The following is a 26,359-nucleotide window of genomic DNA, read 5'->3' on the forward strand; positions in this document are numbered from 1 at the left end:
TGTCTCAAGCTGAAGAATTGGAAGAAAAGGTTTTAGGACAAATCAGTAAACGAACAAGAGTAAATCCAAGGATTCAATATTTTAGAAATATTGACTGAAGTTCAAACTGAACATGAAATAATAAAGGCTGAGCAATTAAATTGTGGCATACAATGTAAGACCTAACCCAGCCTCGGTACTAGGAGAAAAAGCAGCAAACACAATGCCAATGTTTGAAAAGCATTTTGAGGGGACGCAAGGGGCAGGAGGTCTAACTTCTGTATGCCTGAAATTGGTAGAAACAATAATGAAGAAAAGAATTACGGGGCATAAGAGAGAAATGACATTGCCCCTTGCATAGCTTTTGTAGAAGGAAGTCATACTGCACAAATCTGATTGAGTCCTTTGAAGGAGCTGATAAGCATGTGGATATGGGTGATCACTTGATATAAAACTTGCATTTCTAAATCATTTTTGATTAAATCTCTCACCAAAGACTCTTAAAAAACTTCCTAAGCTCTCAAAGAATAAGAGGGAAGGTCCTATAGAGGATTAACAACTGATTAAAAGTTAGGAAACAACTTGAATGAGCTGTTCAACATATTCATAAATGATCTGGAAAAAATGAAGTGACAAAGCTTACGGATGAGAAAAAAAATCAGGGTAATACAAATTAAATCTGATCACAAAGACTTGCAGATGGTTTTCAAAATACTGGTGAAATGCAAGATGAATCTCAGTGCGGATGACTGTAAAGTAATGGGCATGGGAATAAACAACTGTGACTATATGAACACAGCAATGAACTGAAAATTGCAATTGCCACTCAGGAAAGATACCTTTGAGTTGCTGTGGATAGTTCTATCAAAGAGTCAGCTCAGTGAAAGTCAAAAAGGCAGGTTAGGAAATGTCAGGAAAGCGATAGAGAACAAAACAGAAAGCAACATCATGTCATTGTACAAATCCCTGGGGCACCTGTTTGAATACTTGTAATTTGAATATGGCAACTAGTTCTCACCCCTTCATCTCAAAAACGAAGACAGTAGCATTAGAAATAGTAGAGAGAAAGTAATTAAGGATGACCAAATGAATAGAAAGTTCCTGAACCAGGAAGGACCAAATTAAACAGACTAGGATCCTTCACCCTAGAAAAATAGTTGACAGAGGGATAAATGCAAAAGCAATGTAGAAAATACTGAGAATCATGGAAGAGGCAAACAGGAAATTTTTATGCATAATTTCTCATAACATAAGCACTAGGAACTCATTCTCAAGACTGTTGGGATCTGGGAGGCCCTAGTGAAAGAAGCTTCGCTGTGTACCTGCCCTGATCTTACCCTCCTTCCCCAAACTGCTGTTGCTGGGCACAGCATCATGGGCTGTGTGGAACTGTAACCTGACCCAATTCATCCTTTCTCATAAGCCATCGTACTTCTCAAAAAACACAACAACATGCTCGTCTAAGACAGTCGGTCCAGCAGCAGGCAGTGGCAGTCCCCCCACAAATCACCCTTTGAGGGGGCAATAACCTCCACGGAATACCTGTTAATTAAAACAGAGGTAGGCTGTAAATTATGAAGCACTCAAACCAGTGAGGGGTAGAAACAATGACAATTCCCTCTGAAGAGGATAATCCCCAATATATTTTGCTGAAAAAATATACAGGTGCAGAAAGCAGGAGGCCATAAGAAGAGTACAGCAGTTAGCTCTTGTCATGTTTTAAGAAGTTTTACATGTGACTATCACTGTACACATGAGGAATATAAACTTCTGTACAGGCAGGTGGGACACCAAACTTCACAGTCTTCTTGGGTTTAAGCTATGTTCATTCTCATGCTCTGTGAATGGCCTGACAGATTACATTATGTTACACATTAGAACAACCTATTTTTTCTGTTTCTACCATGATGTGATCTAATGGGCTCCCCAGCAAGAGCGCTGCTGTGAGCTGTCACTCATGCTTGCTGCCTGACAATGTCACAACACACTGTCTGGATTCCTGTTAGGTATCCAGAACTATTCCATGATAATGTTAAATCCATTTAATGTCAAGCCATAAAAGATGTGGCTTTCTATACCATAAACAAAACATTCCATAGTGGCGAGCCCCCAACAACAAGAAAAGATAGGAAATAGGATAAGATAGGAAATAACTCTCTTTTCTTTCTTTTCCATTTCTATGCACTCCTCTGCTGTCACAGTTACGGTAGCATGTTAACCTCTTGACCATGTGGAATACATGCATCACAGCTACGTTGAAAAATATGAAGAAACATCCAGATACTTCAGCCATAATTAAGGAAACAAACCTTACGGGATGGGTGTTAGGCTCCATACTTCCATATTTTAGCCACTCTCTATTAGACAACTGGATAAAGCCCAACCCAGGCAGACAGATTATTCCACAACTACCTGCTGCAGCCTTCTTATGTTATCATCTACTACTGACACAATCCAGATGGGATAGCTGAACCATGGCTATGACACAATCTGGAAAGACCTGGATTTAAAAAGCTTGATGCAGATAAAACTTACACCTGCTTTTACACTTAGGTGAATGACCCAAAATAGATGTGTCTGCAAACATGTCTGAAAACTGCCTAAGAATACACTGTCTCACAAAACTTTTAGTAATTTCTTGCTGGGCTGGAATTTTCAAGAGAGAAAAACTTTTTCCAAGGCATTTTATCCACTTTAGTTTTTATCTGGGAACGATGGGAGCAGCCAGAAAGAAAAGGGAAAAGAAAAAAAAGGGAAGAAAAGGGAAGAAAAGAAAAGAAAAGAAAAGAAAAGAAAAGAAAAGAAAAGAAAAGAAAAGGAAAAAGAAAAGAAGGGTATTTCCAATAAAACAAACAAATAAAATATTTTGCCTACTCTGAATTGTTTGGGTTGATAATATATGAAAGCTTAAGTGGCTAGGTTTAGTTTATCATCAATGTGAACTACTTCCCCATGTTCTTAATTAGTTTGCCTCCAGAAAGTAACATTGCCAACAAGGGAAACAGAAGTCAAAATGTGGAAACAAGGGAGATTTCAATTGCTATATTTTGTTGTAAGTAATAACTCAGCATCTGTGGATTCAGGAGCATCAGGGCTGTAAATCCACATAAAGCTGAATGTTATGAATGGAAGCTGTCTGGTCTTTCCCAATTTCCCATCTATTCCTGTCCCCACATTCAGATATGCTCCACATACAGCAATTCATCCTCTCTCGACACTTTGCTTTCTGCAAACAGTTGCTCAGGCTGTCCACAGTGACAGGTCATTAGTGGGCAGTTATTTTTTTCAGGACTGAGTGCACAGGAGTGGCAGTGCTAGAAAAGCTTCTCTGCAGAGCTCCATGAACTGATCTGGGCAGAGCTCTGTCCCAATTTGCTATGCTTCCTGTTAGCAAAGATTGTCTTGAAAGCTCTGCACCTTGCTGTGCACCTGCAGCAGTCCTGTTTGATCATGTCCTAGGATTTTCACACAGCTCAGCCAACAGCATCAGCTGCACAGCTATTGCTATTCTAGTGCTGGTGTTGTCACCATCACCCTCATAAACCACATTCAGTTTAGCTGGTATGACTACAACCTACTGTGTTTGCACATGTGGTACAACTATTTCAATTAAAGGTGTGAAGCCATTTCTCTCACTGGAATAAGCTTTAACTGTAAGAGTACTGTTCTAATTCTACAGTTGTGCATGCACTAGGAGAGTGTACAACTTTAACTGCCTGGTACCATCAATGTAGCACCGTTTATGGCAAGGAGATATGGCTTTAATCCCAAACAACAGTCTTTGCTATTTGATTAATGCAACCCTTCCCATCATTCTAATTCATCTCTAAAGACACTCCCTACCATTCCAGCTGATGAACATCTCTGCACTTCTGAGAGATTTTTCTTTTTTGGAATATATTGCTATGATCCTCTAGTTTCCTATTCTAAAGAAGTACTGGCAAACTTGATGATATTAAATATTTTCTTTAAATTCCTCCAAACCTGCCAACTTTCTCTTTTACGTTCCCCACCCCATAACTCCTGATTACTGAATTATTAGTGTCTCACTAGCAGCTTTTTATATGTAATCAATTAGGTTTTCCACCTTCTGCATTTGTAGGGTGATTACACTGAGCCATGCTCCTGACATCCCAGATTATCATCTTGACAGCAATTACAAGATCACAAGAACTGAACTGTCACAGAACTGACTGGATTAGCAGAGGAGGAAGGAGCAAATTACAACAGAGAAAGGGAAGTTTTTACTTCTTTTACTTTACCACCAAACAATTCTCCTGGATTTCCATAGAGTTCTCCTTTAACTGCTGCACTGCTGCCCAAGACTCCAGATAGAAGCAACTGCCTTACAGCTTCTGCGTTACCAGCTGCTCTGAGGACACATAGCCAAAGCATGCCTGCTGTGTTGTGTAGTGTTCTGCGTCAGAGGCTTTCAGCTTGGGCCCATAAACTACTTTTTAAGGATTGGCAGATGAGACCAAGCAAGATCCATCTCACTGTCAAGGAGGCCTCTGTTCACCACACAGCAATTTGTGCCTTCACTGGGTAATCTGGATGAATCTGCAAGCCCAAAGAAGGTTGTAGACCACAGGAAAAACTGAACAGAATATAATCCTTATAACAGCATGTTTTCCAAGTCTTTCCTATATTCATCTCATCTAAGAGCTAAAGAGGGCCAGTTAGTCAGGGCAAGAAACCATGGATCCTGCAGCCTGACCTCTACTCTGGAGCCTTCCCCCTGCAGGACTAGCTTCTGATCACCCTCAGCACTGAGACAGATCTAAGAAACCTTTCTCCTCCTTACTGCTCTCTTGGGAGATAACACTACCTCTTTCAGAGACTCTTAAGAGTTAATCAGTTGATGTCCACCATCATCTATGAACTATACCAAGTTACACCATCAGCAAATTCGGCACATCTGATTTCATAATACATTTACCTAATTCTTCTTTACAGCGTTCAAATCCAAAAAACCAGCCAGGTGAAGACAGAGAGAGAAGTGCTGCTACTGACAGAAAAAGGAGCCTCTTCCCAGTCTTTACAATTTGTTTATTATCATCCCTTATGAACACTAACAAATAGCAAAGTAAGTCCTAGAGGCTCTTGCAATGGTACCCTGTGTGTCCCTGAAAGATAAACATGACAAAAATACAGGAGTCAGACATCTATGCCATTATGATGATAACTAATTTTGTCACCACATTATTAGAATTTGAACTACAGATTATCTAAGCAGGGGCTGCATGCCCATCAAACCAAAATCAACATGGGCTGCACGAGCTGCTGATTTTCTTCTTTGCTGCATGCAAGCAGCAGGGGGAGAAAGGAAGTGAGAAAAAGAAAGAGAATCTTCTTCAGTGATTTGAATCCAGTGCTGGAGTGTTCAACAAAACATTCCTTTCCAGGATTTAAACTCTTCCTTTGATGAGCACCTAGCGCTCAGTGAGATTTGCTAAGCTTCCATTTGAAGCTAGAGAAAAGTAATCTTGCTCTTTATTTCTTCCCCCTCCCTGTGCTACACCCCTCTAATCATGACAAATATATCTAAACATGCCTGATTAAGCCAGACAGACAATGCACCCCTAATCTGAACTGATCAGGGCTCTGGAGCTGCCAAAGTGAACCTGCTGTCTCTCTATCAGACAGAGCAATAAGGGGTCGGTAATGCAGCTCCATTAACTGCTTCCCACAGAATGAATTTTCCCTGACTGCTCCTAAAGAGCAGACACTTGAGGAATGCCGCCTGATGGGAAGTTGCTTCCAACGGTCTCTTTTGGCACAATTGTCAAGCAGCTCCTTCTCAAGCCCTCCAGACAAACAACTAAAGTATGAAAAATGTAGCCACTTCCTTCTATGCTGTATTTTTTAAAATCTCCTCATACCTTATCTAGCTAACTGCCTCTCAATTTTTCTCATCTTTTCTTGGTAAGCTTCAGCACTGGCTGATATGTATTGTACTGCAAGTGTGTGGTTATCAGAATAACAATCCTGTTCCCACTGTGCATGTACATATGTATGCAAGGGATCTGCTTTTGTGTACAGGTGGAGCTTGCGCTTTGTGGATTCACAGAATTTAGGGCTGCAACAGACCACTATATCAATATATCAACATATCATGTATCTTTAGCATATTTGCACTAATATTGGAGGTTCATTGGAGGATAAGCGGACGTAGATCAGAACAAGTGCAAGAATGCACACCTCTGAATTTGTTCTGGAATCTATGCATGTGTACATACATCTGCTTTCATCCACGTGTAGCCCTCATGATCTTTATCCTCTGAGAAGATCTACTCTTTGTAAAAGACTGCATTGAAGAGATCAAGGGGGCATCAGACCATGTTTGGACTCTGTGCAATCCTGGGACAACTTATCCTAAAACTGGTCTTTGTACTATAATTACAAGTACCTTCAAAGCCTCTCTGAATCACGCCAGCTGCGAACAGCTCCAGGGAACCATTCTGCTAGCAGCAAGATGCATGGAGAATTATACTTCTCAAATTGATCATACAAGAGACTGGGATGAGGAGTGATGTTATATTCCAGACATGTTTCCTATCAGGAAGGACTTTCCAAAAGTCACTTCCAAAACAAAGGAGTCAAAACAGAATCAAGAATCTGGTACTGTGAGACTTGATTAAAACCAACCAACCAACCAACGACAGTAAAACCCTCCTACAATTAGATCCAGATATTCCAAGGTGCTTTCCTTGTATTTGAGTATCTAAATATGGGAAAGATTACTCAAGATACATTACCTCTGGATTTGATTGTCAGAGAGAGATGTCCAAAAAACGTACAGTTCTGTAAATCTGAGCTCTTGTACTGTAAACTAAGAGCTGAGCAATTCTGGTGTTCGTGCAGGTCAGCATATAAATACACACTGGATGTGCATGTGAATGGTAAATTCCCTTTGTCTGTGCGCGCGATCATGTATTTTGCAATGTGAAATGGAAATCTAGAAAAAAAACCCTGTAAATATTTGTGCTACAGTAGGAGTAAGTTCATCTTATATCTTTGGGTCATTTCCACAGCAGTTAAGAAACCCCTCTTTTCATATATAAAAGATGAAAGATGCAACAGAAGGCTATAATTTCTTTATTTCTGGGCATAGCACAACCTGGAGAATTCATTACATTAAGGCATTAATCCCATCTGGTAAAAATAGGTTTTAATCTTATATTGGGCTCTACTGTATAGCAATACATTTGAGTGGGATATGTGAAGAAAATGGTATGAAAATCTGCTAGTATATACTGCTGGGTACATAATATTATATTTCAAATCAGCTACTGCATGTTTCTTTGATCAGGCCAGCTGATAAAATTTTGTGTAAAATGGGAAGAAGAGCAAGATCAGTGATGAAACTGTTATTTTCCTGTATTTTTTGTGCAAGATTAATCCTAGTAGCACAGATAATTGTGCAAAATCTGGAACTCTAGTACTAAAATTACATTGTGTGCCAACAAATATGATTTTGCACAAAAGCAGAACTACAGTTAGCTCAGTAAGAAAAGGTAATGTTTCTTTGTCCTTTTAACCATAAATCTATTTTTGTACAAAATTGCATCTGACTGCACAAGTTTTATTTTTTTACTGAAAAGTTTGACTCACTTCTTTTCCCTTATCTATTTTTCCTCTCCTCTTGTGTTTTTATGAAAGAATGAAATATAAAAGTCTAGTTCAACTTACATTTAGCTATGATAATCTAAACACTAACGTAGGAAATCTGATAATAAGGTTCTCAGAGCCCTCTTATCTTGGACGTGTTATACATAACTTCAGCCATCTTTCTTCTGAGAAGATGATCTGATATACTTTATATACAAATCTTCACATTTAAGTAAGGACAGAGAAATGGAAATGCTACTAGCAGTATCTGCCATGTGGTATAATGAGCAGTGCTGTGGTACCTTCATTGCATAATGTCACCACTCACATATTTACCTTCTGAGTCTCTGCGTTATATTAACTATGTTTTTTCTGCTTAATGGATCTTCATGGCTCAACTTCCATTTAAACACAGAACCCCTTTTACGAGGCCTAAGTGCTACAAAACAGCCTTTCTATAAATTAAAGTCAGCCCATGTGCATCTGCATTTGGGAATGCTTCTGAAAGGGTTTTAAAAGCAATCAATTACAAGAATTCATACATTTAAAGATGCAACTCCAACAGTCAATCCAACTTTTCTTCTCATTATAAGGTAAATGTGAATGCCAGCTTGTTACTATTCCTGGGGTTTGTCTCTGCACAGCAATCGTACCATTTTAAGTAGAAGTGTGGAACATATTTCATGTTTGTCTATGCATTTTTTAGTTCACTTGGATTATGATACCTTTGAAATTAAAGTGCAGCAGCAGTTCCTGAATGATTTAACATGTAGACATTTTTATTCTGAAGTAGGAACAACTTGTTCTTGTTTATCTTAATCCAGAATTAAGTTGTATCAAATTGGAATAGGTTTCCATCTGGAATAAAAATACCCAGGTCATAGCCTGATATAGGAATATTGGTTACTGAACTGATGTGCAGACTAAGATTTAATTAAACACATGAAGTTCCTATAGGTAGATCTGTCCTGACATCCTACATTTCCCGTTCCTACAGCATGGGCAACTTTGTGGCAACGAGGCTAACTGGAACCTCACTGTGTAACCCCTGCACATCCTGCAAAAATAATCACGGTCCCACTCCTTCAGTGAGCAAGTGATCGATTGCTGCTCTGCAGCAGGGAACCGTACAGCCTTCAGACTATTCAATAGATTGCATGTGGCAAAAAGGGAACACTGCGCAAAGGGTGTGAATGAGTCATTCGACATTTCAGGTTGACAAGTCATTCTGCTACATTTATTTCTAATCTTGATGTGCTATCCACATTTGCATGTTAAGCAGGATGGGAAGAAAAAGATTTAAATTATTTGCTACAATACACACGTGGAAAACAGCAGACACTACATGTGTGTGAGACTGTGGAATTACATGCATGGCTGTCTGGGTGATCGCGGCATCACATGAAGTGCCTTTTCTACCCTCCTACAGGAGTAGGCATTCTGCATGCAAGCCTGAACACATCTGAGCAAAAGTATGTTTGAACATGTGTATCTCTAGGGATTCGATTATAAATGAATGATGTTCACTTGCAGTAGGAGGAACAGGGGTCCCATGAGCATACTTCAGGTGACGTGAGTGTTGTGTTTTCTTTGGCAAAGACGAATCCCAGCAACTGTGAATGAGCTGGTTTGTGTACAACTGGAGGGTAGGTACGTGCGTTTTGTGCATGTGGGTGACAAGAAGCACGAGCAGGTGTCAGTTGAAGCTGTAATTTATACATTAGTCAAACATCATCAGCAATGAGACACCTACTTAAAGATTTCCGTGGAAAGAACACATGGCAACCTCTTAAAGTATGATCTGGCCTAACATTATGCTTCTTCACTCCTGGTCATACTTCCAGTCTGTTCGATCCATGCATATTTAGCAACTTTAAGCACTAAGCCGTTTTTAAGGACATGCTCACCTGTGAGGCTTAGGAGCCTCAATTCAAGCACTTGGGTTTGAAATTCTGGACAAAGACACTAACTTAGCTCTCATTTAAGAAAAAAAAATAGCTATCAGTATGAAGACAAAGATCCTGGTGAAATGCCTCACAGGAATTATTTTCCAAGGCTAAAGAGGCAAACATAAAAGATACTTCATGAGATACTCTGAGCTATGTCACAAGGACTCAGTGCTTTAAACAGAAGATGGAGAATCTTGCTGTGAATACAGAATCAGTGGGCCACACACAAACTAATTCTGGAGGAGATGAAATATCAGTTGGGTGGGGCAAGCAGAGCTCTGGTATCTTGCCTCAAGCAAAGAACAATCAGGTTTGGTTTTGCACAGAGCTAACAATGTATTTGCATCCAGAGCAACAGACTCCCAGTGTGTCGCATAGGTAAAAAGCACTGCCAAGATCTGCGTTGTTATTTTTTTTCTTGTAATGTCCAAATTACTGTGTCCTTTAAATTATTAAGATTTTCTTACTGCATAAAGCACTGCAGATCCTCCCCCCCTTCTATTCTGCAAGTTATTGATACCACACTCAATTAACCTTGGTGAGACAATATAGGATGGACATTGTCTCTCTCGGTTTCAGTCATTTTTGCTCAGTGCCACAGTTTGCATACAAACCACTGAATGGCGGTACTTAAATCTCCAAGTAAAATTGCTTTAATGGAAACAAAAGTGCACATTCATGACATTTGTATTCATATTATTAAGTCTCATATGCTTCATTATCTGAAAGCCTAAACATTGGGCCTAATCTACGCAGATTCTGTCCTATTAAAGAAGTGAGTGCAATTCTGGTTCAAAAAGTTTAAAGAAAATGTATTCTTACATTTCTTTAGGTGGCAAGTGCAGGCATATTATTGCAATTCCAACTTACCCACTGTGCTTGTATTGGCTTTGTACAGATGATAAAAAGGAATGAGACAGAAATGCAATTTTTATTAGTGAGTCCACTCCAAGGCACACTTATTGAGGTTCATAAAGGTCTAGTAGCCATTGGAACTGGTGATGAAATGAGGGGAGACTCCACACAAAAGGTCTATATAACCCATGAGGGTCTTCAGTAGCAGTGGGAAGATACACAGAGGAGGCAACTTGATGTGCTGAGGATACTGTCACATAGGTAATCAGGGCAGAGGCACAACATGATCTACAACAGCTACAAACAAGTTCACAAGTTCCCTGAGAATTGGCTTTGGTCCCACCAGCTCAGTTAACCATGACAGCATGACTGTTTTACCTCACCTTTGTTGTTGGGCTGAGAAATGGGCGTGTACACGTTTAAAGAAGCCAGCTGTTACACTCTACGTTATGGTTTATGAGGGAAGGACAACATGCTATTTCTTCCATAACACAACAAAACATCATGCACAGTTGTTCCTACGGTTGTGCTCCAGAATACACTGCTGACAGCAGTGTTGTCATCTAAGAATCATCTCATGAAAAAGAGTTGAAAGAAAAAAAAAATAAAATCAGGGAATTGATAAGATATTGACAGTCTATTGTATTGGTTATTGTGTTTCTGTGTTAGATCTCTTTTCCTTACCCCTTCACCATCTTTCCTATTCATAAGGCAAACTACTTGAAGCATATGGTATTCTTCCATATGGTGCAACTTAAAAACCAATGGGTTAGAACTGTTTATAGAATCATAAAATAATTAGATTAAAAGGGATCTGTGGAGATCATCCAGTTCAAGCCCCTGCTCATGGCGGGGTTAACTTTGAGATCATACAAGATGAGAATGTAACCTGATTTTTCTACAGTGACTACTCTAATAGAACACCAGCTTCATTCAGGCAATGATATAAATTATGTGCATGTCTAGATCAAAGACATATGGAAAATCATTTAGGTAGAAGATCCGCATTGAATGATATGAGATTTCTTTTCAATATGCATCCTAGAAGAATGTAAAAAAAAAATAATTCATAAGATAATAATGACTTCAGTGCTAGACTCCAATTATACAGCTGCATATTATCAAAACACACACTAAAATGAGGCTAGCATTACAATCATTATTTCCTGACTTCTGTGTGCTTAACACTCTCATTATGTAACTTTAAAAAAATGATTATTTGTAGATAGAATTCAGGAAAAAAAGGCAAAAGAGGAAAGAGCGAGAAAATTCCAGAATGGAAAAAAAACCAAAAAACTTGGCTAAATGCTATATGTCATGTACCTCATACAGCCTTCAAGAAGGTACTCCTCTTTTACATAACTTAGAACGTCTGCAAAAGAAAGTTTTGAGAGCTGCAAACTGTAGGAACTGTTCAGGTCTCACCCTTGAAGAAGCTAATCCCCAAATATCCCCAAAGGATTCACTGAATTTTGGGATACTATTTTCCTGGTTGCTCTGCCTGAAAGTGGTTGTACTTTGCTCATCTCTGTAGCTGGTCAAGGGAAGAGGTAGATTATCAGCCCTTCCAAAGCTCAAGTCAATTAGGCATCTGAGATTGCATAGCAGAAGTTAATACATTCAAAACCACCCCCTTAAAAAATGTCATGCCAGGATTGTTTGGACTGAACAGGAGAACATTTCAAAAGAACAGCCTGCTCAAAAGGTAAAAAACCATTTAAAACAAAAAAGTAAAACTAAACATACTGAACAGAAGCTGTTCAAAACAGCAGTAATTCATAAAGAAAATAACCACTGTTCACCCCAAGAGATTCCCAATGCATTTCACAAATCATGAATTAAATTCAGACTCACTTTGTATTTCTGGTATCCTGATAGGCTTCATTGGAGAGGATTGGAGCAGCACTGGGCAGAGCCCACACACTGCTGTAGTTTCTCCCTGGTGTGTTTTAAAGGATTACAGCTGCTCCTTTGGCTTCTCTTGCTAAAACTACCCAGCACTTTAATTAAGAAGCCCTATTATGAACTCTTTTTTTGCCACAGTCTCACTAAGAATAACACTTCTCTGGACACCTCTGGAATGGGTTTGCTGAGCTGGTAAGCCTGAATGTTAAACTATGACAACCGTGTCCTTTGACCTCAGCTTTACCCTGGAGGGAACCTCCAGTCTGGCTGCTGCTTTCCTTGACTCTCTATCCCTTCACCTAACAGTGAAATCCATCCTCCCGTGCTTTTCAGCACTGCACAGCAGGTTAGGAGCAGAAGCAACAACTGCCCAATTAAAATCAAAATGTCAGATGTGCAGAAGGCAAACTGAAATCTGCCTGGGCTATCAGGGCAAACACCTTTAGACTTATGCAATTAGCTGAAGGATAATCGATGACCACAGGCAACCAACCTACAGTTGTGTAAGAAATGTGCTAAGGCATATCATTCAATATTGACTCAGAGGAAAAGGCGTGGTTCTTTTTGAGTCACTAACACCACCTCCTGAAGGGCTGAGGGTTTCCTTAGAAATCTCCCCTAAATTACCAGCTGAAATCACAAGGTACTTAGAAGACTCAAAGCAGTGCCTACAAGTGTGCTATCTTTGCCAGTGTCTCTGGAAGTTATGGTATACAAAGAATGGTAAAAGTTCTTTAGCTGGCCATGGAGAGGAAAGGAGTCCTTCAGTTGAGAGTGATAGCCCTGATGATTTATTACAGCGAGACAGTAATAATAAAGGTAAAAGCAGGTGTAGGCAGCTTTGAGGCACTACCAAAGAGATAGAAATCGAGCCAGAAACAGGAACTCTTATTCTGGAGGACCAAACGCTACTTGAAGAAATGTCCTAAAACAACTGCCCTGGTACAACAACATGGGAGAGCTCCTCATTCAAACAAGCGCTTCATCTTTCCTCTCTTCTACTTCTCACTCTTCAATTATCTTCTCTTTATAACAAAAGCTTGATGAGGCCTGGGTTTTCTTCTGCTATGACTTTGCCTTTATCTCAAGAACTGATTTTTGTTGTTGTTGTTGGTTTTTTTATCAAGACAGCTACTACATAGTAAATTCCTAATGGGATTATTACCTTGCTGTAGCTGTTTGAGGTACCTTGCAGACAGGTGTATTGTATTGACCACAGCTAGCCACATTGCCATAAAATCACCTGTGCTTTCTCTTCCCTGAGACTCTACACTGAGGAATATACCTGGAGTAAACTACTTGAATATTAAAGCACTTGTCATTTTTGGCAATGAAGACATAACCTCTCTCAGTGCAGAGCATCCGGTGTCAACAGCGTCTGAAAGTCAGTTGAAGACTTGTTGTAAAAACTAATTAATAATAGAGCTCAGGATGCTTAAAGAGCTGACCCTCAGAAGCCCTGGAGATTTAAGAAAATATTTCTAAACCCATTCTGCAGTTGCAGTCATTAATGAATGATTAATTTCTACAGACATCATCCTGTGGTTGCTTCAACCCCGTTTCCCACAGTGACCTCAACAGTCAAGGGGAGCAAATCAGAAGAGTGTTGAAAAACAGTTTAAAAATATATATAATTAATTAGTATACACTATGGAGGTACTTGTCATGTCTGTGTACTTACAGCTGATCTGAGTTTTGCATTTAAAATAAGGATTCAGTGGTTTTGCTATGTATGAGAAGCACAGCATACATTAAGAATTACAGCACTAACTGTAAGGGCACATAGTGAATTTCCTGAGAAGTTACAATACAAACCTATTAACTAATTTATTGAGTAAAATTATTCTTAAATATGGGTTCTTAAAGAAACTTGACACTTTGGGTTCGATCTTTTGTTTCTATAGCTTCGATAACGGATTAATCCAGATTTTCATTCTACTTAAAGATCGCAAAAAACTTGCATTGACAACATATGAAGATTTTTCCAAGATTTTTTTTTTACCTCTATGATACTTCTTATAAAAAAATTCCTCTTTGAAAAAACCTCGGTGTTTAATTTATTCCTTTAGATGATGCTACAAATGGAGCTTTCAAGATACCTGAGCTGCCCACAGCTAGAATGGCCCTTTCAAAATGTTCATCATTTCACACCGGGATTCTCGATAGACAGCAGAGCCTCCACCATCTTTCAACAGAGACACTTGGCTTCACTTGTGTTAGAAGCAGAGGGAAGCAGATGCTGCTCTGAATGATGAAACTCTAACTCTGTGCAGTGGTATCAGCCCCACCAAGAACTGCCTTGTTGTGATGTCGTTGGAAAGGAAAAATATTTTCTTGAACATCATTTAAAGCTAATCTGACAACACAAACATTTAGAGGCTTTGATTATTGAATGGGCTCATCACAGCAAAAGGAGAAGATAGCATTAAACCATTTAGGCGTGTAGTACAGGTGTAATTACTCGGGATACAGGAGATAGTAATATACGCTATTTCAAATCAGTAGGCAAAGGATGCAAGTGCCGTACATGGCCCCTGCTGAAGTTAATGACATGATTATGACAACGCCTATATAATTTTCAGCAATGTAATATTGCATGTCTATTCATTCTCTTCTACTGAGAATGTCGGAGCACTTGATGACTTCAGTGAATTAAGATTCACCTTCTGTTCAAGACAGGAAAGTATTTTCAGACTGGATTCAGTCCTTTGAAACAGAGTAAATAGGGATAATTTTTGTTTGGTTTAATGGATTTAATCTCAGAGATCTGTTACTCTATTAGGATTATCAAGAAAGGAGAATCCAAGCACATAATGGTTCAACAATGACATTATTTCTGTTGGTGTAATGGTAATACAGCTTGAAACTTGATAATACAACTGGAAACTGTAAACTAATCACTCTGTTAAAGTTAAAAAGTGTTTGTTCTATCCCTGTGTAGAGCTCTGCACATTTGGTTGACAGAGTGTTCGGTCACCTTTCTCAGAATCTTTATGTTCTGACCACTATTTGGGTAACATACTGGAGACAGACAGATAGTCTGATCTAGTACAGCAAATCCCATGTACAAACAGAATGCCTCCAGTATCCTATCTTTATATGCTATACACTTCTGCATGAAAAATAGTTACCAGGGCACATTCATGCACGGAGAGAATTTTAGAAGTTTGTCCACATCGTAAAATAATCCCTGACATTGCAGAGTTATGGAGTATGTCTCCTGTGCCAGAACTCAGCTGTAGCTTTGAGTGGCTATGACCTGGAAACATGATGTTATTTATGTAGCTAGTTTTAAAAATAAAAAAGGAATGCCAGAGTTCTGAGGGTTCAGGTTTGTTCTCTAAGGGTTACTGGTGGATTTGTCATGATGAGATAATAAAAAAATATTGGGGATCTAGAAAGGAAAGTCTAGAGAACGTGAGGCATACAGTGCCTTAGGGAAATGAATGGCATGTAATTAGTACTGTACACTGCTCCAAAAAGATAAAGTCATACGTAAAAAAAGTTATAAAGTTGGGGAGGAGGAAGGATGGATCTTGGACCTTCAAGAGAGAGAAAAAAAGGGTTTCATCATATATTGGTGCATATTGTTCATTTAGGCATTACAGTCATTTTCTTTCATCTCATAATATTTTGCAGTACTGACCTGTGATCTTAGTGCCAGGATAATGTGTCCATTCTTAGCAAGCTTATTCCTCAAAGGTTAGTCTCCTCTGCTTAGATGTTATTTAAATGGTACTTTAGCACGGTTCTCTAATCAGCAGAACAATTAAAAAAATGTAAAGCTACAGGAAGAACTCAGACCTTTCCAAGATCACTTTTTTTCATTCTTCTCATCTATTTTAAATCCTTCTAGAAACAGTATTTACAGCAATTATGCTTCAGAGACAGCATTCTGGGCTAAAGCCCAGAAAAATAAGATGCCCTTCCTCTCACCTGGATTACCCAGTTGGGTAAGCCTGACAGCTGTGGGACAGTAGTGACCACACATCGGAAGCATCTGAATAAAAGCATCAACCCACTAGAATGGCTCTATCATGGGAATCAATTTGTACCTTGAAGCATGAAGACTATAGTACATACACTTGTTAGCCTAGTTAATATCACTACCAGTTCTACTCATGTTTGTGCAAGTCTCTCTCTCTCTCTTTCCTCCCTCTTTTAAAAAAGTGCTTATTTGAAATCATATTTAAAATTAAACTGTCACTATAAATTGCAGAAACAAGGCAGCATTGTCTAATGATGAAAAAAGAAGATCAAGAATCCAGTTTCCAAGCCCAGCTCAGCTAAAGATTTGCTGTGCATCTCTGGGCAAGTCATTTCACCTCTCTACTGTAGGACACATCTAAAAAGTACAGTGTGGTCATACGTGGAGATATTTAAATGGAATAGGGTACCAAAAGCCATAAAGCTGCATTCTCAGGAGGCCAGTTAATTTTTGGAGATTGTCAAATTAGTTAAGCTAGTATGGCTTTAGTGCCTCTGTCATCTCAATGTCATTACATTCATGTACATGGGCCTGATTATAGTGATAAAGTGAGAGCATTCAGACACACCTGTCTTAAGGGCAAACGGGTAAAATGCCCATCAATAGCCAAAAATGTGTGTAGACATTAAGACGAAAGGCTTATAGAGGAAAGGCAAAGTTACTGCCTTATAACCCCTGACGGTAATATAGTTCCTTTGCTGCTGCCCAAACGTACAAGGAACGGTGGAAAACTAAGCTGAACTAAGACGTCCCCTTCAAGGGAGCTGCAAAATAAAGATTTTTGAAAGATATCAAGGGATTTATGGATACCATTTGTGCTGACTGGAATATGGCTTGCAGCCAGCCCTAAGCTTCTGATCAAGTATGTGACAATCATTATATTGGGTATAGCAATTTGAGGAACTGAAAGAAGACAGAATAGCTATGTTTCTCTTAAACCAAGACCAGACTCTGGAGAGAAGGGAGAAAGGTAGAGGAAGATGGGGCCTTATTATATTGTCAAAAGTAAAGGAACTAAAATGACCCCCAAAGACATAGGCATATCAAGTGTTGATAGCAATACTTCATTACTGGTAAAACATACGGCATTTTCTCAGCCACAGTGGGTAGGCCCTTCTGACTAATATCAGAGACTGAACTTGCCAGTGAGTGTATTTTATGGTATATATCTTACAGCTCCACTAAGAGGAGAATTTCAAGTGAAAATACTGTTAAGGGAAGAAACATAGTGAAGGGAACTAAGATAATTTACATTATGTCGGGCAGTAAAAATAAACCAAAAGAGACTGCTTACAGCAGTAGTTCCAGACCTGTGGCTTAATAGCAACCTTTTGCCTGCCAAACTTCTAGATATTGCTTGTGGCCACAGAAAGCTGCTGTCGAGCTGCAAATTGATGGAGAGGGCAAAGTATATCATTGTACAGAAGGCATTACATCCTCACTGCTGTTGCCCTTGAATCAGCAAAAACTGAGGGCACTGGTGTATGGTTGCAAGAGTAGAAGGTAAGAGTGGGGGAAAAAAAGAAATTCTGTGTGATTAGGTAAAGGAAGACGTAGTTTGAAGACAAAAGTGATGTCTTTTATTAGAGTAATGGCTATAACTTCTAAAAACCAGAAAAGCTTGCAGACACGCTATACCTTCTGCAAATTTATGTAAAAAGGTATAAGAGATCAGGACAGACAGCTAACTTGAGCAGCAAAGCCCTCATTCTCTGGGAATTGTACAAAATTATATCTTGTGAAAGACCAATTTTTGTTTTGCACAGGCAGATCCCCCAGTCTTAACAATTTTAGGAGATGTGTGCGGAAGGGAGTGGTAGAGATGAAAAGAACTTCAAAACCCATCTAAACTACACTAAGTTAAGTTTAGTGTGTACATTTCACATTGCCTACCCATCCATCTCCAGTTTATTCTGCTTTCTTGATAAAAATGGGGATGACACACAGCGCTATTTTGTGTTTAATCTCGTAGCTGTGGGATTGTCAAGTTTGGATGCAACAAAGAAACGTAAGTAAATGTCACTACATAGGAAAGTAAGGGGAATTGCTTCACTGGGACACCAACAGCATTTTTCAGTGAGCCACTACTAAGGGAACATGTTTTCTCCATGTTTCTTCACCAACTCATTTCACCGTCACATCATAGCCATGGTTTATGTCCTATTCAGAAACCTGGGAGCAGAGGCTAAAGCATGGGCATCTCTCTCCCTCCATTTACAAGTGGATGACTGGCATTGCTAGCTGCATCAGCTACAGTCTTCTATGCCAAAACATAACTGGTGGGCAACTCTTTTTCATCCCAAAACCCAGCTCCTCCTGCCATGCCCATTTACTAAAAACTCAGTCATGATAAAATCTTTCTTCTCCAGACAAATATAGATGTGACAGCTTCTGCTGCTGCTGGTGGTGAAGAGCTTAGATTATTATTTTTTCTAAGAAAATTTTGTGCTGATAGGGTGTTACTATATCATGTCTTGGATACTGATGCCCTTTTGCTTACAGGTTAACTGCAAGGCAAATCAAGCATTATGAGCTTTCTCTATACACACAAACACACATGAAACACACACAGATCTTGCCATACAGCTCTATAGCACGCCATTCTAAAGAAATGTCTCATAACAATACTGCATATTATGCTTACCATGCATCAAAAAGCTTTATAAGAACATTAAAAAGCAATTGATGAGAAATTACATTCATGCCTAGCCCCTTGAGATCCCACCACATTCCACTGCAGACACCAAAAGAAGGGTCAATGATGCCAGATCTACAGTTGCCAGAAGCATTTTTCTTTTAGCCATCTTGCCCCAGTTGGTATGATCACACTGGGTGTCTCGGACACACAATAGTCTGATCTCTGTCAGAGCAACCTTAAAGCTTCGGGGAAATCTGAATATCTCTTTGCTTTGTGCTTCTGACTGAAAAAATAAAAATAAAAATTACCCATTCAGTATTTTCTTTGCACTGTTTCAATAAATACACTCCTTCTGAGCACAGTCCTGATCCCCCATTGACAAGGAGAAAAACTTGATGCACCTGCAGTGGAAATGAAAACATACTAAATCTTGAGCCTTGCAGCTAAGACCTTACTTGTTTAACTCTGCAGAAAATGTGATGCTAATTTAGGCAATGCATCTACCCTTAGAACTTCATAGTGAAAGAAGCAAGCAGCTGAGCAGATCTGTACCTTTGAGGCAGGTGGCTGCACTCTGCTGTTTCAGGATCTGTGTGGAGCCAAAGCAGTGGGGAACGGCACGAGTCTCATAACAAGATAACCAACTCGCCTACTGTCTTCAGAGCAAGAGCTTAGCAAGGGCTGAAGTCTGTGGAGCCATGCGGGACACGCAAGTCTTCGCCACTGCATCTTTGTCTCTCCCTCGTGAAGCACAGCCAATCAAGCCAGCAGGGTGCAAACCACAGACCATGCAGGAACTCACAGGCACCGTAGCTTACCGAGCTGGGTGTGGGACTCAGCTTAGTGTGGTTTTACTCTCTTACTGAAAGGGTTACAGCTGCTCTAGAGCAGTTTCACTGAGTGCTACAGCTGTTTGCCACCTCAGCTGCATGTCATACACTGGGGCACCCCATACCTTGCTCAACGCTCAGTTATTTAATATATCTGTCTGAAAAGCACTGGCTCCTTTTGACACTGGCTCCTTTTGACACAGGAGCAAGCCATCAAAGGTCTCCTAAAATGTGCCCTCTTCTCTAATATGGGGTGGCAGCGGTGGTCACAAGCTATCAGCATTTGAACTTGTGGAGCTCCTCTCGTGCCACACATCCCATTTGACATGACAGAGTCCACGTGTGCATACACACTGCACCCACACCTGAAGATGTGCTTCCATCTCTGTAAGCAAACACAGGCAAATACAAAGACCATCTTGTGCCTGTGCAGGCACAGGCTAACAGGGAGTTGATGTAAGAAGAGTCCAGGATTTCATCAGGTTCTGTGATTAGTGTGAACCAGGAAGCTGTCTTCAAGCTGTGAGAAAAGAGCTATGAACATCTGATTCTTTTAAGGACACAGAAAAGGCACATTTGCCTCCTCAGTTTAGTCACTAGCAAGGGTGTATCACGGGAGGCTGCTGGCCTGGACCGTGTGACTGTGATCTACCCAAAGCCGCGATGATTTGTCTGGCCAACAGCTGTGCTATGGCTCTTTCAGATGGCAAAATATTTATGGACCACATAAATGCCATAAAAATAAAACTATAATTAAGGCTTTCTCCTCAGGTGAATAAAGGCTGAAAAGACACTGCTGGGTTACAGCACTAAACTATCCCTCTCACACCTCTGTCAGTTCCTCTTCCCGCCACCCCTACAAAAAATAGCAGGGGTGTCCTGCCCCCCACAGCAGGGGCTGGTGAGAAAGCTGATTGGGTAATAAAAGGAAGCGGTGGGCTTAAAAAGGTGATTGACAGCAGCTCTTCAGGGATGAGGAATGCTTGGAAGCAAGGGAGGGGTGGGGCTTGAGGAGTGATTGATGCCCATCTGAATGCAAGAACCCTATGGGGGAAGGGAGGGCTGTTTGATAGCATTCTGATTGGATTAGGGGATAAAGGAGAGGGGGGCGTGTTTGCAGGTGATTGGCAGAAGTTTGGATCTAGGGAAAAGGTTACCCAACAGTTACGACTGTTCAGGCTCCGTGAGGAAATGGAGAGGAGGACTAAGACGGCTGGTCCTGGTGGTATGAGCCTAACTGTGTGTCCTCATCTGTGTCAACCCTATTGGTAATTAACCCCACACACTAATTACACTGAGGCTAGAGTTACCCCTGATCCACGCTTCTCGTGTCCCTGCTGGAGCTTGGCCTCCCAAAAGGATGTTGGCCTCCCAAAAGGCTGTTTTCCTCCCATCTTTTCTTCCCGGCCCTCAGAGCTCCAGTCCCTCCTCCTGCTTGAGTACTGCTAGGGGCCAGCTGCGGACATGGGTGATTGGGAAACTGGTTGCTACTGGAGAGCAGAGAGTTCCCTTGGGAAACGCGGCCCTTGCCCTGGCCCACGGGCTGTCCGGTGCTGTGCCTGCAGCAGTTAGCACCAGGCATTTCAGAGAAAAGTAAAAGGGAATTGACGTCAAGTGAAATTTCTCCCTGCAGTCATCACTTTAAGACCACTTAAAATCATAGCCTAAAAACATAATCTAAATTCTGTCTGGTAGATGGTAAGCCAGGAAAGGACCATTTGCTGCAGCTGAAATAGATTTATAAATTATCAAGTTCTTGAGTCAGTGAGATGCACACATCCTGATTTCTTGAAGCCACTTTTCTTGACTTTGTACCAGTTTGAGGATCTGGATGGGATTCCATTTTCTTGAGAATGGTTCAGAGCCTGACCAAATGATCTGTGCTTTTTCCAACCAGCTGCTCAAAAGCAGCTGAAAAAAAAAAATGTTTTAACTCCTAATTATTGTTGGCAGTGAAGAACAAGCAGCCAGGTTGCTCAGGTTCAATCTGTGTCCCTCAAAAGTGTGCAGGTGTTACAAAAAGAAATGGGCAAAATTTTATTGATAATATTGAAATGTCTAATATTGACAACAAGTATTATTAATCATATGTTTTGTCCAAAAAGCTACAGAGAAGGATTAATCTGGTTTATGAATTTCTATTAAATGATTACTTTGACATTTTTAATGGTTAAAATACTTCCAATATGAAATGTTCTGATTTTTCAGCTTAAAACATCTCTTTATCTCAAAATTTACTTTGAATAAAAAGGTAAAAACATTAAAAAATATTTTTGGGCAAAACACAACTTTCCATTTGGCCTAAGACAAAATACTCTCAACTATTCAGCAAAAATATTTTTTGTTTTGTCTTAGAGACTTCAAGCTTGGAAACAAGCTAAAAATTAGTTTTATATATGCAGCATTGTAGCACTAATCACACAAGAGTTCGCTCAAGAACAAAGGCACAGAATGCCAAGAATCAAATGCTGATGTCTTGTCTACTAAACTAAGACCTAAGCAGTGTTCAACTTCATTCATATGACATGAGTTGTCTGACATTAACTGACAAACAAAAGCAAAAGATGGGAAATTAATGCATGGCTATATCCAGGCTTCAGGGCTGTATAGTCTCAATGGCTCAATTTGAGTATTATTTAAATGTGAACTTCTACCAAATTTTACATTTCAGGGTTTGGGGTTTTTTTTGTTGTTTTGTTGGGTTGGTTGGTTGTTTTGTCAGAGGAGGACATAGAATTTTATAGCATTTTAGGCTAATAGCTTGTTTTAGTTATGATTCAACCATATTGACATATTTTATCCCTAGCACATCCTGTCCTTTTAGTGTCTTAGACTACTGGATAAATAACTATATCTGAGCATTAAAAGTATATGATTTGTCCACGTAGAAGTCTTGTGTGGTATTGCCCCGAAAATACTTGTAGTGCCACGTCACTGTAGTACATTCTTTTTACACCTCTGAAATGTTCCTGAGCTCCTGAAGTGAGGAGGAAGTCTGTGCTAACATTGTTCATGTTGTTCTTTTCATATGTGTATAGAACTTCAAGCTGTTACTCTTGAACTTTTCACCATTTACTAAAAACAAAAATACAGAAGAAAGCATGGCACGCTCTGCTTGTTGAGAGCACACCTCATCAAAATTCTAGACCTACAAAAATTAAACCAAGTGGGGACCAACTTAAGGAAAACATGGGTACTAAGTTCTCTGTTAAAGCAAGTTATGATTGCAGAAGGATTATCTAATCGATTTGTAAAACAGAGCAAATCAATGTATGTTGGCTGCCATATAGCCAGTGTCACAGTGCAGCTCTGACACACACACACAGAAACATAGAAAGGCAAAAGAGGAATCTCATGATTGAACTATTTAATAGCTTCATTGAAACACATGATAAAAATCAGTGTCTCTCAGCAGGAGAGAGACAGATAAAAATGGACTCCATTTGAAGTGCAAACAACAAAGAGACACAGGGAGTTGTAAAACATACAGCACCCTCCTCATAGAGATCCCACTTTTTCTCAGTTCCAAGTGTTTGCAACTGTCTCTCCCTGTGAAATCTTAATTAAACCAATATATTTCCCATCTAAGTCATTTGAAGATGTGCGTAGTTTGATAAAAAGGTTAATTAGCTCTATTCTTTAAAAAATTAAAAAGGTACCATTTTGATCTTTTGCTTGAAATTCACGCCTATCCTTGCATTGAGGAATATTCCTCAGTCTGGACTGTGGTGGTAGCTAGCAGACAGGAAAAGCATGCTCGTAAGTGGGGCTGTGGGGAGGGGGCTCAGATGGAAAACAAACATTTATTATGAATTTTAATATTTTTTACCTTTTGTGCTGATAATGTGTATTACAGATTGTCTTCCTTCTTGAGACTGGGTGTTTGTCACACTTGAAATCAAATTGATACATGATGAAGGCGGACCTTTCTCTGGTGACTCAGCTGGGAATTGCACAGAAATCTACCCAGCCTGATGCTAACTAATAAAAGGAAGGGAGGGGAACAGGAACATCTCATAAAGCTGTGAAATGACAATTCACAAGCATAATTTAAATCATTTGGAAGCTGCATTCCCTTTTTATGCTATTACTGCATTGACTAAAATGCACCTCCTATTGAGTATACCAGCTGTGAGAGCTGACAGATCCAAGCTGATCAGCCTAGAAACACTGTTGTTACAGTTTAGCAGAGCAATTCACAGACAAATGGAAGCTCTTGTTTTAATTCCTTCACCTCGCTGCTCTTGTTTAGAGCCCTTCAACAATTCTGTAGACAGAAGGGTTGCAGTAGATTGACATGAGACATTTCCTTCCCTTCTCCCTAGTTGCAGATATTGTCCTTTTGCTGTAACGTAACTTTCACTGGATCTGACATTTGCATTTGGATCTTGTTAGAGGTGTGTTCAAAATGCTAGCTATGGTAGCACAATAAGTCAATTGGAGCTGTGGTTTAATAGTAGAAGGTGTTAGGCTACATTTAAACAAGCTTACTGGAAAATAAAATTATCCATTTATTCTTTTACTTGCTAGTGCTCTCTGTGTTCTTGGTAGACTTTTCATTGTGAAACACCTGAATATGGTGTTTTCAACCTATACATTTCAAAGCACTTAATTATTATGGCATACATTATTGAGTAGAACCAAGGCACTTTCCTTCTAGTTTGGTATCAAACTGTAGTCTCTCCAAAAGGAGAGGCTAGGCATATTCTCTGTATTTTCTTCTTGGATCTGTCATGGTTTGGATCTGTATTTTTGGTTGAGGACAGTTGAATGGAACCAAAAGGTTACTGCAGAAGGCAGTCTCTTCTATCTTCCTGTTCTTTAATTTTGCTACCATGGAATCCCAATGTTGGCTGCCTTATGCAGATGAGAAATGGAGAATTAAATTATTTCTGTCTCTGCTTCTTTCTCCAGAATTTTAAGTGAATGATATAATTTTTGAGCTGTTACATTTGCAGATCTGTGTTGAGTTTTCTCATTTGGAGAATAGAATAAACACCACGAGAAATGTCTGGCATTGCTCACTGACTCTAGATGCAAAATAACTTTTTACCTATGGCACTCAGGAGGCACATGAAGAACTTTATGAAAAATTATTCTGAGGCCAAAGTAAAAGTCAGAGAAACAACCTCTAACGATCCCCTCGAGTTCACTAATGTAAGAGATCAGTGAACTAACATACAGTGCAGTTTCTCCTTCTGAGATTATGGACATGGTATGCCACAGGATGAATGTCTGTGGAAAGAGCCGGAGGCATGTGTGTAAGTGCCTCATGCAGCTGGATTATTTTATCAATAATGAATTAAGAGAAAGTCAGACACCATTGTCAACAGGGCTTCTTCAACACTGAGACATTGAAGAATTTTCATTATATGGATAACACTGGAAGGAATCAAGGATGACTTGAGAAGGCCTGTCAATCAAAATTAGGAAGTTGAGGGAGGCTTATTTAAACTAATTGCTCAAGGAAAGATAGTAAGTAATTAGAACTGCACAAAGAAAGCAGAAGGAGAGAAGGAAAACCAACTTTTCTGTGTTATTTTCTGAAAAAAAAAAAATACTTAAAACTACCAACAACTTTACGAATAAGAACTTAGGAAAAATTACCTCACTGCTGACTTTAGGCTTACATATCAGTGGAAATGTTTTTGAATATAAAGACAAATGAGCTGAAATACTGAAAATTGAAAAGAAATTAGCATCTGTTTGGCATTTCTGAAAATTAGTGGCTTGAAAATAAGCAAGACAAACTAATATTTCCTGGCTCTAAAATACATATTAAAATAGATTGGGGTTTATATTGCTCTCTCATAGCTATATTTTCCTAGATTAATGAAGGGAATTGCACTGGAGAAGACAGTTAGACTGAATCTGTGTATACAAATTCCTAGTTATATGAGTACTAATATGAGAATAGGGTGATTAACATGGCTGCTTGGTGCTGTAATAGCCCTGACGAGTTACTGAGCAGTACCCCAGGTGTATGTCAGTTAGGAAGCAAGTGCTGAAGCAGTTTCAGCCAGCAGGTTTGCTCATTCTGCAGTTCTGACAGATGCCAAAGGTAGAAACGAGTTGGTTTTGAAGCAAATGTGATTTTGCCAAGAAATCATACTAAAGATGCCATAATGCACATAAGAGCACTACAGTAGTGTACAGCACCAGGCAAAAAGCCCATCTGGCTGAGTGTCCTCTAGCTGAGAGTGCCAGTAAGATATATTTACAGAAAATGGGCAGGAAGAAACTAAGTGAGCCTTCTCTTGACATTCCTTCCAGAAATTGTTCCCTGAAACAATCTAGGGACTTGTTGAGCCAAAGATTGTGTTTGAATAATTATATTCAAGAGCCAGTCATTTTCTGTAAATTTGTCCATTTATATTTTTGCCCTTAACTGTACTCTGTGACAATAAATGCCACAATTTACTTAATACACAGTGTGGAAGAATATTTCCTTCTTTTTGTTTAAAACTACTACCTGGTAGTTTTGATAATACAGGTTTGTTACTCTTGGAGAAGTTCGGTTACTCTAACTTAATAAACTTAAGGTCAGTAGTCCAATGAAGTTTAAATGTAAAGTAAAGACTCAACGTTTACCACTAAAACATCT

General features: G+C 39.5%; 1 protein-coding gene across 2 annotated transcripts in view; it reads right to left on the bottom strand.

Moving 5' to 3' along the window:
* Positions 1-26,359, bottom strand: part of GRAP2 (GRB2 related adaptor protein 2) — a 135,267-nt gene that overhangs the window by 21,201 nt on the left and 87,707 nt on the right. The window contains exon 1 of one of the 2 annotated variants that reach the window (XM_054813373.1): positions 19,478-19,639. The exons of the other annotated variant lie outside the window; for it this stretch is intronic. The gene's annotated coding sequence lies outside the window, so the exon portion shown is untranslated. Of the gene's footprint in view, positions 1-19,477; positions 19,640-26,359 lie in introns of those variants that run through there. 2 annotated transcript variants of the gene reach the window in all.

Source organism: Grus americana, chromosome 1, assembly GCF_028858705.1.
Source record: "Grus americana isolate bGruAme1 chromosome 1, bGruAme1.mat, whole genome shotgun sequence".
Lineage (NCBI taxonomy): Eukaryota > Metazoa > Chordata > Aves > Gruiformes > Gruidae > Grus > Grus americana.